A 12,466-nucleotide genomic window follows, 5' to 3' on the forward strand; every position below is an offset into this window, starting at 1 on the left:
CATTTGAGTTCTTGCCATTACAAAGTCAACATAGTCGAAATTGTCAGACGACTTCTTATTGGAGTTATTGACCTTTAATGGTGATTTTGATCATTTTTTTTTTCGTTTTATCCTAATGTCAGAAAATTATAATACATAGATAGAACCTGAAATGAGCGTAATGACCTGCAAGACAAGATCTACAAATAAGTCAGAATTGACGAAATGTCAGACGACTCCATATTGGAGTTTTTGCCCTTTAATAATGATTTTATCAATTTTAACCGTTTATGCATAATATCTGAAAAATCTATAATAGATAGATGGAAAATCAAATTAGTAAAGTTGATCAATGAAAAAATATCTACAAATAAACCAACACTGTCGAAATCATGTCGAACCTCCTGTTATAGTTGTGGCATTAGACGACGATTTGTACCTATGTTGCGTTTTTGTCCAATATCTGAAAAAATATGATAGATAGGAAGTGACAAAAAATATTCACAAGTTAAGATCAATGAATAGGTCAAATTGTTGATATCTTCTGGGGACTTTTTTTTGAAGAGGTAAAAGATACCAAAGGGACATTCAAACTCAAAAGACGAAAAGTCGAAAAAAAACTGACAACGTCATGCCTAAAAAAAAAAAAAAAACAACAAGCAACTACAAAAAACACAACATTTAAAAGTAAAGACTGAGCAACACGAACCCTATCAAGCACTCGGGTGAGCGCAGGTACTCCTGTAGGGTAAGTACCTGCTCCAAATGTGGCAACCTTCGTGTTGCTCATATTAGTATAACGCGGTGAGTTGTAACACTTGAATGAAGATTTCTACCGGTTGTTGCTTAATATCTGAAATAAACTGTTATCACAGAGATATGTCTCGCTTTTTTGTAATATCGATAATGCAAATGTTGAAATTCAAATAGCAGCACTTTAACATGTAAGTTTTGCAAATGTTTAAAGTCAATGAATCCTGACTGAAGGTACATGGCTAAACAATCTCCATGGACATGGGATGTGCCAACGCTAAGACAAATACATACCAAATACCATTGATTTATCATAAGTCATTCCCTTTCAACAAACCTAAACACAAACTAATACATGTAAACTAAGCAAAATTTCAAAGTCAATAAACCATAAATGAGGGGGCTGGGTCAAATAATCTCCATGGTGATGAGATGTGTCAATTCTAATTCAATTCCAAGTCAGGAATATGACAGTTCTTGTCCATTCGTTTTTGATGCGTTTTGTTATTTGATTTTGCCATGTGATTATGGACTGTCCGAATTGATTTTCCTCTAAGTTCAGTATTTTTGTGATTTTACTTTATACCAAATATCATTGACCTACCACCAGTGGATCCCTATAAACCGGCTTAATAACAAACTAATACCTGAAAACTAAGCAAAAGTTTCAAAGTCAATAGACCATGACTGAGAGGCGGGGCCAAATAATCTCCATGGAAACGAGATATGCCAATGCTTATACAATTGATACAAAATATCATTCACATACCACAAGTGCTTCCCCATAAACTGACTTAACTGAGGGGGTGGGGCCAAATAATCTCTATGGTAATGAAATGTGCCAACACTAATACAACTGCATACCAAATATCTTTGCCTTACCACTTGTGGTTCACCCTAAACTAGACCTAATAAAAAATTAATATATTTGTGACGCCTTTTCCATCGTCGTCCTCGTCGCCGACGCCGGAAACAACATGCATATGTCTCTGTTTTTGACACCGTCACGCGAGACAAAAAAAACCCTTATAATAGATATATAGAAACTTGAATTAGTAAAAATGATCATGAAGACAAGATCCAACAAATTTGTCACTGACCGAAATCTTTGAAAGATTGATAAATACTTTAGATAGTCTGAAAATTATTTACAACACGACCAGATTAACAAGTAAGTCATATCTTGCTAAAATCTTTTGTAGACTCTTTGTAGGAGTAATTGCACTTCAATGACAATTTTCATTACACTTTTTTGTGGTTTTGGCTAAACTGAAATAAGATAGAGAAAACCTATAAACTTAAACTATAATAGACTTAGAGAAATAGTATATAGCAAAACCGCTAAGCACAATAAGATCTACAAATAAGTCGATATTGCCGAACCTTCAGATTGATTATAAGATTTAATGGTATGAAATGACGATTGTTTTACTAACTGGAAAATTTTAATAGATGGGTATAAAACAATAAACAGTTCGAATGATCACCAATACAAGTTCTACAAAAGATTTCACTAAATAAGATTAACAAACAAAAAGACATAACGGACTGCAGTCAAAATCAATATGCCATATATTTACCAGATATAAATTCAGGCTCTTTGGAGATTCTTGTTTGGGATCTTAATTCTTTCCCTTTTTAGTCTTTATAGTTGACCATTAAATCGTATTTAAAAGAACCTAAAATAAATCTCAGGAAAGATGAAGATCTCAACTCTAAAACAACGGTATGAATAAAGGCAACAGTAGTATGTCATAAATCGGTTGATAGAAAACAAATTCCGGGTAACATGAAACATGTAGATGACAAAACAAAAAATTCAATTACTTATAAGGTAATAAGAAAAAAAGTAAAATTAAAAATAAATCAGCTTAGTTAAGTAATGGACGTTACATTTATTCTTGTGAGCTTCTCCGATGCATGCTTGGGGATGCTAATTGACTTAATTTAAGTCGTTAGTTTGATTTGTCATATATTGTGGATTCGTTTGTCTTTCCGTCGACGTAGTTCTTTTTCAGTTCTCTCTGACTTTTTAGGTTCTCTTAGACTTTCCAGTTTCTCTTATATTTTTTCAGTTTCTCCTAGACTTTTTCAGTTTCTCTTAGACTTTTTCAGTTTCTCTTACAGTTTTACTGCATGCAGTCATATGTTATATAAGGAAAACAGTTCAATTCAATGTTTCACCACAGTATCTCTCTCACCAACTATAATATATAACTTTGAATTTAATAAATGAATATCAAATAGAATAGAATTATAGGAGATAATCAAAATTTACAGATATAATTCTTTAAACAATGTTGCTAAAAACTATTTAACTAATATGAAATTTTTACGCTTCTTTTAATTGTATAACAGGTTTTGGTTCATGGACGTATCATATAAACTTTTCAAACACGATATATGGTATATTTTACCAAATCAATATGTGTAAGTCATAAAACTATAATTCAGATAAGGCGATATTTAAACAACCTTTTATTGTAAATACTTACATTTCACTACAATAAAATATGACAGTATAATACATTCTGTTTTGTGATAAGTTTTGTCGGAGCCAAATGTTGTGGTTTTTTTTTCTACTTCTAAGTTTGGAAAAGTAACGTTCACTAATGTTATATATTCTATGGTTTCTTTTGGAAAAATATAATTATATGATATTTTGTGCAAATTTCAAGGTTGTGAATCTGCTAACAACAAGCTAAGGTAAGGTAATTCCGAACAAATCCGACCCTGTTTTATAACTGGACTAGAAAAATATTTTATGGTTTTCTATCATATTTGTATTTCACTTATTGTTTTATTTATACATCAAGCCATTCTTTTTTTTCCGTTTGAATTGTATTACATTTTCCTTGTCGGGGACATTTATTCCTTACTTTACGACATGGGTTGTTCTGGTACCTAACAGAAAACCCTGGCCGTTTTTGGCACAACGTTTTTGAACGTTTGGTCCTCGATGCTGTTCAACTTTGTACTTGTTTCGGCTTTCAAACTTTGTATATGAGCGTCACTAGTAAGTCTTGTGTGGACAAAATGCACTTCTGGCGTATTGAAATTTTTATACTTGTTGCCTTTTGTTAGCTATTATTCGTGTGCTTTTTTGTCAATTGTGTTCTCCTATTTATTTATATTGTAGTCCTGTAATGTTGTGTTGTCATTTTAATGATGTATTTTACATGGCCATAATAGAGGGAGGTTTGGCATGCCACAAAACCAGGTTCAACCCACCATTTTTTCCTTTAAAAATGTCCTGTACCAAGTCAGGAATATGGCCATTGTTATATTATAGTTCGTTTCTGTGTGTGTTACATTTTAACGTTGTGTTTCCGTTGTGTCGTTTGTTTTTTCTTTATTTTTGAGTGTGAATTCACATTACTATAAGACGTGTCACGGTACCTATCTATCCCAAATTCATGTATTTGGTTTTGATGTTATATTTGTTTTTCTCATAGGATTTTGTCTAATGCTTAGTCCGTTTCTGTGTGTATGTGTGTTACATTTCAATATTGTGTCGTTGTTCTCCTCTCATATTTAATGCGTTTCCCTCAGTTTTAGTTTGTTACCCCGATTTTGTTTTTTGTCCATGGATTGATGAGTTTTGAACAGCGGTATACTACTGTTGCCTTTATTTTGTATCAGTGTTGAAAGCTGAACGATGACATCATACAATATGTTCTTGTTTTTATATAGTGTGCTAAAATTTATATTTAACATATAAAATTAACTATTTAGTATATCTATGTTCTTCAGCAGCTTTTGATGTTTTAATAAAATACACCACATGTAGATACATATTGAGTATTCTACATGTGGTGTCTTTTATTAAACCATCAAAAGATTAATAGAGTAACTCTTTTATAAAAAGAAAAAAACAATCACACTATTTTTATTTGTATGGAACACTAACTTGAATAGTTTATCGATAGCCAATATATTCCATACAAAAACATATGAAAAAAGCTCATCAAAATAACAAAAGCGCAATCTAGTTTTTAGATCCTCAAGAAAAAATTTATGAAGTAGTTAAAAGAGCGACAACATTTAACTGTACTAAGGTTGACTGATTGTTTGTTCTTATTTGTATTTCCATTAATAATTGTTTCCTTTTAAAACAAAGGGTCAGATATCCTGTGAGTATCTAGGACAATAAATAATAAATAGCCGACAAATGGATTAGTTTGATCTTAAAGCTAGATTCTCTCATATTTGTATACACTGACCAAATGAGCTAAAATACTAGAAAACTTTATAAATTCAGGTAAACAACTGAATTTTAAGAAATAGCATGATATAAGTTAGATGGTATAGCCATGTCTTTTTCCCATTGTCATATAAACTAAATGAATTAACATTTTTGGTTGGTTTTTTTTTGCAAAATTAATCAGGAAGTAGTTTACAGATGTTAAAATCACGTAAAATGAATTACGACTAGATAAATCAATGTAACATACAAAGTCTGAAGGAATAGTATAAACTCCACAGAGTCGAAACATCTCCTGTTATGCATGCATCTTCCGCAAAAAAAACACACTAAATCCAATTAATACCTTTCTGCACACATTGTATAATAAAATTAATCAATTTGTGGTTACCGATCTCAAAAGATGATTGGATGAGTTTGAGTGTCATAACCTTAATCAGCTAACTGAATGAATAAAAATAGTCTTAACAAGTGTTAATGAAATTATCACTTTGTGAAATGTGGAAGGAACTTGAAATGGATTTTCGTTTAACAAATAATAAAAAAATTATGTTTTAACATTTAGAGAAACAGATTCATACCTAGTTACTTGTGGATTATCGGATTTATGCAATCGCATTCATTAAATTATCGATTTCAAAAATTGATAACTTAACTATCTCAATGGGTTAAATCCGATAATCCACTGGTATCAATGTACGAATCTATACTTGTCTCTCTCACCAAATATAAATTTAAATTTGTTATCTCAATACCATATAAAATAAGAGAAAATTAAAATTTATAGATACTTTAAACAATACTGTTAAACACCTATAACCATTATAAAATGTATACGCTTCTCTAAATTATATTACAAGTTTTGGTCCATGCACGTACCATATAAACTTTTAAAACAAGATATGTGGTATTTTTTATCAAATCAATATGTGCAAGTCATAAAACTATGATAAAGATAGGGCGACATTTAAACAACCTTCAATAGTAAATATTTACATTTCGAATTCACTATAATAGAATATTAAAATATAATCAATTCTGTTTTGTGATATAATCTTATCAGAAGGCAAAAGTTGTGATTTGTCGACATCTTAGTTTGGAAAACTAAACGTGACTACTCCACAAATGTTATGAATTTTATTTGTTATTTTATATGATATTTTGTTTAAAATTGCAACGCTGTGAGGCTTATAGCACAAAACAAAGGTAAGTTATGTTTAAAAAAAATCCGATCTTGTTTTATTACTGGACTAGAAAATTATTGCATTGTTATCTATCATATTTGTATTTCAGGTATTGTTTTATTTATACATCAGGCCATTTTTGTTTTTTAAATGTTTTACATTTTCCATGTAGGGGTATTTTATTTCTTACTTTACGACATGGGTGATATCATTATTGAAAGCCGAACGATGTCCTGAAATTGCATTACCATATGTTTATATTGAGTGTTTATATTTGCATTTAATATATAAAATTTATTGTTTAGTGTATCTTCTTTCTTCCACAGCTTTTGATGTTTCAAAAAATAAAGGCACCAGTAGTATACCGCCGATCGAAAATCATAAATCGATAGAGAAAAAACAAATCCGGGTTAAAAACTAAAACTGAGGGAAACGCATGAAATATAAGAGAACTACGACACAACAGAAGTACAACATGAAAATGCAACACACACAGAAACGAACTATAATACAACAATGGCCATTTCCCTGACTTGGTACAGGGCATTTTAAAATAAAAATGGTGGGTTGAACCTGATTTTGTGGCATGTCAAACCTCCCACTTCAATGGCAATGTCAACTATAACACCAAAACTATAAAACCAAAATGACAATATCACATGACAGGACTACAATACAATACAAACAAATTGGAGAAAATATAGGACAGAGAAACAAATGAATAATAGCCACCAAATGTACCTGGTAAACAATTTAATACAACAGACGTGCGCCACATCCACACAAGACTAACCATTAACGCTAAGTTTGGAAGCCAAAACAAGTACAAAGTTGAAAAGCACTGAGAACCAAAAGTCCCAAACCAAAATGTAACCAATACGCCTGGAACAAGAACATCATTATTATTAAGAATTTAGAATAATTCATACTTTTGTGAACAGTATATTTTATAAAATGACTACATAATAGATCTACATGATTGAACTGAAGTGGCGACTAGCTATAGAATGAAAACGGACACATTACAAAAATAGCGTGTTAGCTAGAACCCAGTGTAACGCTCAAAATAAAAGACACCACATGTGGATAAATACTCTATTTTTATTTGTATGGAAGACTTATTTGAATCGTTTATTGATAGCCAATATGTTAAAAAAAACATATCAGGAAAAAAGACCATACAAAAAACCCGAAAACCTAATTTAGTTTTTAGATCCTTAAGGTATAGAACCACGAATTTAGGCCCGGTCGGAAAGAACCTACAAGAAAGTAGTACATAGTTTTAACAAAATAGTTCCTTATCATAGCTGTATCTTTGTCAATAGTGGGAATATTTGGATGGTTTTTGTATCAAACAAAAGCATGGGGACTTGGGATCACTGCAGAACCCTTGTTGAAAGTTTTACTTGAATAATATAGAAGTATATGAAATTTTAATAGGAGGGCACATTTGGCCTGTTGTTCAGATCAGAAGTTCCTGTTTTTTTGTACTATCAAACTTCGTGGTACCAGTACGCTCTAATATGCAATTAAAGATATGTTGATTCTTTCAGTACAAGTCAGGATAGGGTACAGTTTTGACATGAAATAACTGCGACTTTATTTGAACTTAAGACAAGAAGCCATGAATGCTTGAAATTGCAGAATTTAACATAGAAAGCAATGGGGCTATGAATTAGTGGTGAAGTAGTGAAATATGTGAAAAGAGCTACCACATACAAAATTTAATGAAGTCATTATTTTTCATTTCTTTTGTTTATGTTTAAAACAAAGAGTCACATATTCTGTGAGTCTCAAGGACAAACAAATAGCCGATAAATCTATTAGTTAGATCAGGAAGTTAGATTGTCTGATACGTGATTCTATTCACTGGCCAAATGAGATAAAATACTAGAGGTACACATTTATAAATTTGTCAGGTAAACTCATAACATAACATGAATTTTAAGAGAAGCATGTTCATGATATTATATGTCAGATAGTATAGTCAGGTCTTTCTCCCATTGTCATATGCACTAATTGCACTAAAGTTTGTGCTTTGATCAGGAGGTAGTTTACCGATGTCCAAATCACGTAAAATGCATTACGACTAGATAAATCAATGTAACAAACAAAAACTAAAGAAAATCGCACAAACTTCACAGATCTAGAACAAGATCGAGCGAGTCGAAACATCTCCTGTTATGCATTCATCTTCCTCCATGCAGATGCTCTATAATTCCTATTGCCACAATAAAGTAACTAACTATTACAGTACCCAATGCAAATTCCACCCATTTAGCAAAACTAATATCAAGTTTTCTTAGAGACTAAGCATAGCAGAACTGAATATATCTTTAAAAAAAGTCAATAGTAGTGTACCACTGTTATAGTCATAATTCTGTTAACCCCAAAAAAAAAAGATCCGGTTAAAAACCTTAAACAGAGGAAACACATCAACTGTAAGAGGAAAACTACAGAACAACAAAAACAAAGAAACACTGAACAGCAACAAAAACAAACGCCAACATACGGTCTGTAGATAACTGACATATTTCTAAATATGTTTACGACATTTTTAGAAAAATTGTACATATTCATAGAACGTTTTGAGTAAAAAAAAAAAAAAAAAAATCACAAAAATACTGAACTCCGAGAAAAATTCAATCGGAAAGTCCCTAATCACATGGCAAAATCAAATGACAAAACAGATCAAACGAATAAACAACAACTGTTATATTCCTGACTTAATACAGGCATTTTCAAATGTAGAAATTGGTGGATTGAACCTAGTTTTATAGAATAGATAGGTACAAACAAGTCAAAAAGTCGACATGCGACGTCATCCAACAGTCAGCTTTTACAAAATGAGCAATCAAAATATGTCATAGACATTTATTTCTTCAAAAATCAAAAGTAAGCATGGACTAATGTCAAATTTTTCAAATATTTGTAGTAATAAAACCAAACATCAGTTGTTCGATTTGCTCGATTGACTCATCAGTACTGATTTCTACTCGACCAGTTTGAATTGCTCTGAAATGTACTTGGTCGTACCAAGTCTGGGCCATATTCGACCAGTCTGAACCATACTCGACCAACCTAGACCTTGTTTGTATCTAGCTATTGTATTTCCTAGTACAAATTAGTACCCTACCCTTTCATATATGTGACTTACCGGATTTGATATCTCATCAGCAACACGACGGGTGCCACATTTATTGCAGGATCTGCTTACCATTCCGGAGCACCTGAGATCTCCCCTAGTTTTGTTGGTGTTCGTGTTGTTTATTCTTTAGTTTTCTGTGTTGTGTCATGTGAACTATTGTTTGTCTTTTTGTCATTTTTATTTTTAGCCTTTGCGTTGTCAGTTTTCGATTTATGAATTTGACTGTCCCTCTGGTATCTTTCGTCCCTCTTTTTTTTTTTGAGTATTGTTAAGACTGGGTCGGGTAATATGAAGTAAAATTGAGACTAATTCAGACGGCTCGAGTAAAAATCAGTACAGTCGAGAACATATATAGGTCATTTCAGACTTTCACTGGTTTGTAGAGTATGGATAACGAAATTTTAAATAGTAAAAACACCGAACAACAAGGAAAATTAATTCTGTTAATAACTCATGGCTGTAAAACTAAGTACCTGTTTTGCATATTGTTCTCGCGGTTACGATTCTTATCTTCAAAATAAGTGACCATTTTGTCGTTCTATTCTATGTGTATGTACCTGTTTATCTCTAGTTGTAATTCCTCAATCTAATTCATGAAGACTTAGACATGTAGTAATGGAACATATTTCTTCTGTTACTATATCTGTATATATAGGCACGAGTAATTTACCTTGAACTGATTGAAAGGTCAAAGATAAGTTACTATGCTCTTTGATTTATCCATGCTATACGTATTGTTAGTGTGTTCTTCTATTTTGTTCTGATCGCAGTAAATAAAAGGTTATGAAATATAGAAGCAGCAGCGAATTAATCAAAATATAAAGCATAACGCTACTGAAATATAAAGTCATATAATATAGACAATCTATTGATATTTGATGACAATGTTTTCTCAACGTAACAATCTGCACTTTTACCCTTTCAATTTATTGTGCTAACTGTCGTATATCTAATTTTATTTATTTATTGTCGCAAATCTGAAATTCTTGATTGCTATAAAAAAAAAAAAGATAAACAGACCCTTTGAACCTGTAATTTGTATCCAAGAGAAACCTTCAACAAACTTTATTTACATTCTTTATGAAAAAGTGATATGTCATGTACAAAATTTTTTTTCTTCAGTATTACATGGACCATAAAGTAAAAATGACATAAATTTCTATTGAAAAACGGAAGGATTTCTTGAATTATGGCACCTCTTTCGGACGAAGAAGAGAATTATATCAGATTAGCCTTGTTATTGAAAGGAGTGTCACCAAGAGCAGTCCGTATTTTCTTTGACAAAGAATTTCCACCTACCTATCTACCTGCGACCCTGAACAAAAACTACAACACTCTGAGTGGCTTGTTTAAAAAGAGAATCATAAACCAGGCTCAGTGGAATCTTTTGTTTCCAACACATGGTACGTATTATAAACGTGTACAGTAGTGTAGTTCTGCTTTCTTTTAGATTTGTTTATTGATAATCTGATTAAGTAGGAGTAGATTACCTTAGCCGTATTTGGCACAACTTTTTGGAATTTTGGGTCCTCAATGCTCTTCAACTTTGTATTTATTTGGCTTTTTTAAATATTTTGATCTGAGCGTCACTGATGAGTCTTGTGTAGACGAAACGCGCGTCTGGCGTATAAAATTATAATCCTGGTACTTTTGATAACTATTTACACCACTGGGTCGATGCCACTGCTGGTGGACGTTTCGTCCCCGAGGGTATCACCAGCCCAGTAGTCAGCACTTCGGTGTTGACATGAATATCAATAATATGGTCATTTTTATAAATTTTCTGTTTACAAAACTTTGAATTTTTCGAAAAACTAAGGATTTTCTTACCCCAGGAGTAGATTACCTTAGCCGTATTTGGCACAACTTTTTGGAATTTTGGGTCCTCAATGCTCTTCAACTTTGTATTTATTTGGCTTTTTTAAATATTTTGATCTGAGCGTCACTGATGAGTCTTGTGTAGACGAAACGCGCGTCTGGCGTATAAAATTATAATCCTGGTACTTTTGATAACTATTTACACCACTGGGTCGATGCCACTGCTGGTGGACGTTTCGTCCCCGAGGGTATCACCAGCCCAGTAGTCAGCACTTCGGTGTTGACATGAATATCAATTATATGGTCATTTTTATAAATTTTCTGTTTACAAAACTTTGAATTTTTCGAAAAACTAAGGATTTTCTTACCCCAGGAGTAGATTGCCTTAGCCGTATTTGGCACAACTTTTTGGAATTTTGGGTCCTCAATGCTCTTCAACTTTGTATTTATTTGGATTTTTTAAATATTTTGATCTGAGCGTCACTGATGAGTCTTGTGTAGACGAAACGCGCGTCTGGCGTATAAAATTATAATCCTGGTACTTTTGATAACTAAGATACAGATTTTGTGGCCACATTTTGCTTATAAGTATCCAACAACATAAGTCAAAGACAAACTGACAATACCATGGCAAAAAACAAACTAAAGCTAAGAAATAAACAGCAGTAGGCAAAACATCACAGGGGTTAAATACGTTGATATATAGAATATTCGTTTGAAAGGTAAGTTGATCCTGCTCCACTTGTGACCCCGTCATGTTGGGTTGTGATGGCAATGGATTTATTACGGCCCACCTTGTATCGGGTCACGCTATGGTGATCAGTCTGTGACAAATTGTGTCCGCTCTATCTTGAGAACCGTTATAATTTCATACTTTATACTTGACATGTATATTAACCAACACCAGAGGGTGATTCATAATGTTTGTACAACTGCGTAGGTCAAAGTTTAAGGTCAAAAACTTTTGTTTCAGTCGACAACCTCATGTCTTATGGTACATACCATATATGTGCTATACCTTGAAAACTGTAATGATCTCAAAGTTTATACTTGATAGTTCTATTAACCAACACTAGAGGTTGTGGCATAATGTGTGTACAACTTCCTAGGCCAAACATAGAGAAGAAAATCATTCTCAGTACATAACGAGACTATGTAATAACTTAGGAGTTAAAACAAGTGCTTCATATTAGCTAACCATACACATATTTTACCACACGAAAACTGATACTGATGCAAATGCTGATCATAGTCGTTGTAGTTCTTAACATTTGTGGCAGAATTCATCTTTATAAAGATATAGAAAGATGTGGTATAAAAATTAACCCTTAATTATAGGTCAAGGTACGGTCTTCGATACGGAGCTTTGGGCTCACACCG

Source organism: Mytilus galloprovincialis, chromosome 10 (assembly GCF_965363235.1).
Source record: "Mytilus galloprovincialis chromosome 10, xbMytGall1.hap1.1, whole genome shotgun sequence".
NCBI classification, from domain to species: domain Eukaryota; kingdom Metazoa; phylum Mollusca; class Bivalvia; order Mytilida; family Mytilidae; genus Mytilus; species Mytilus galloprovincialis.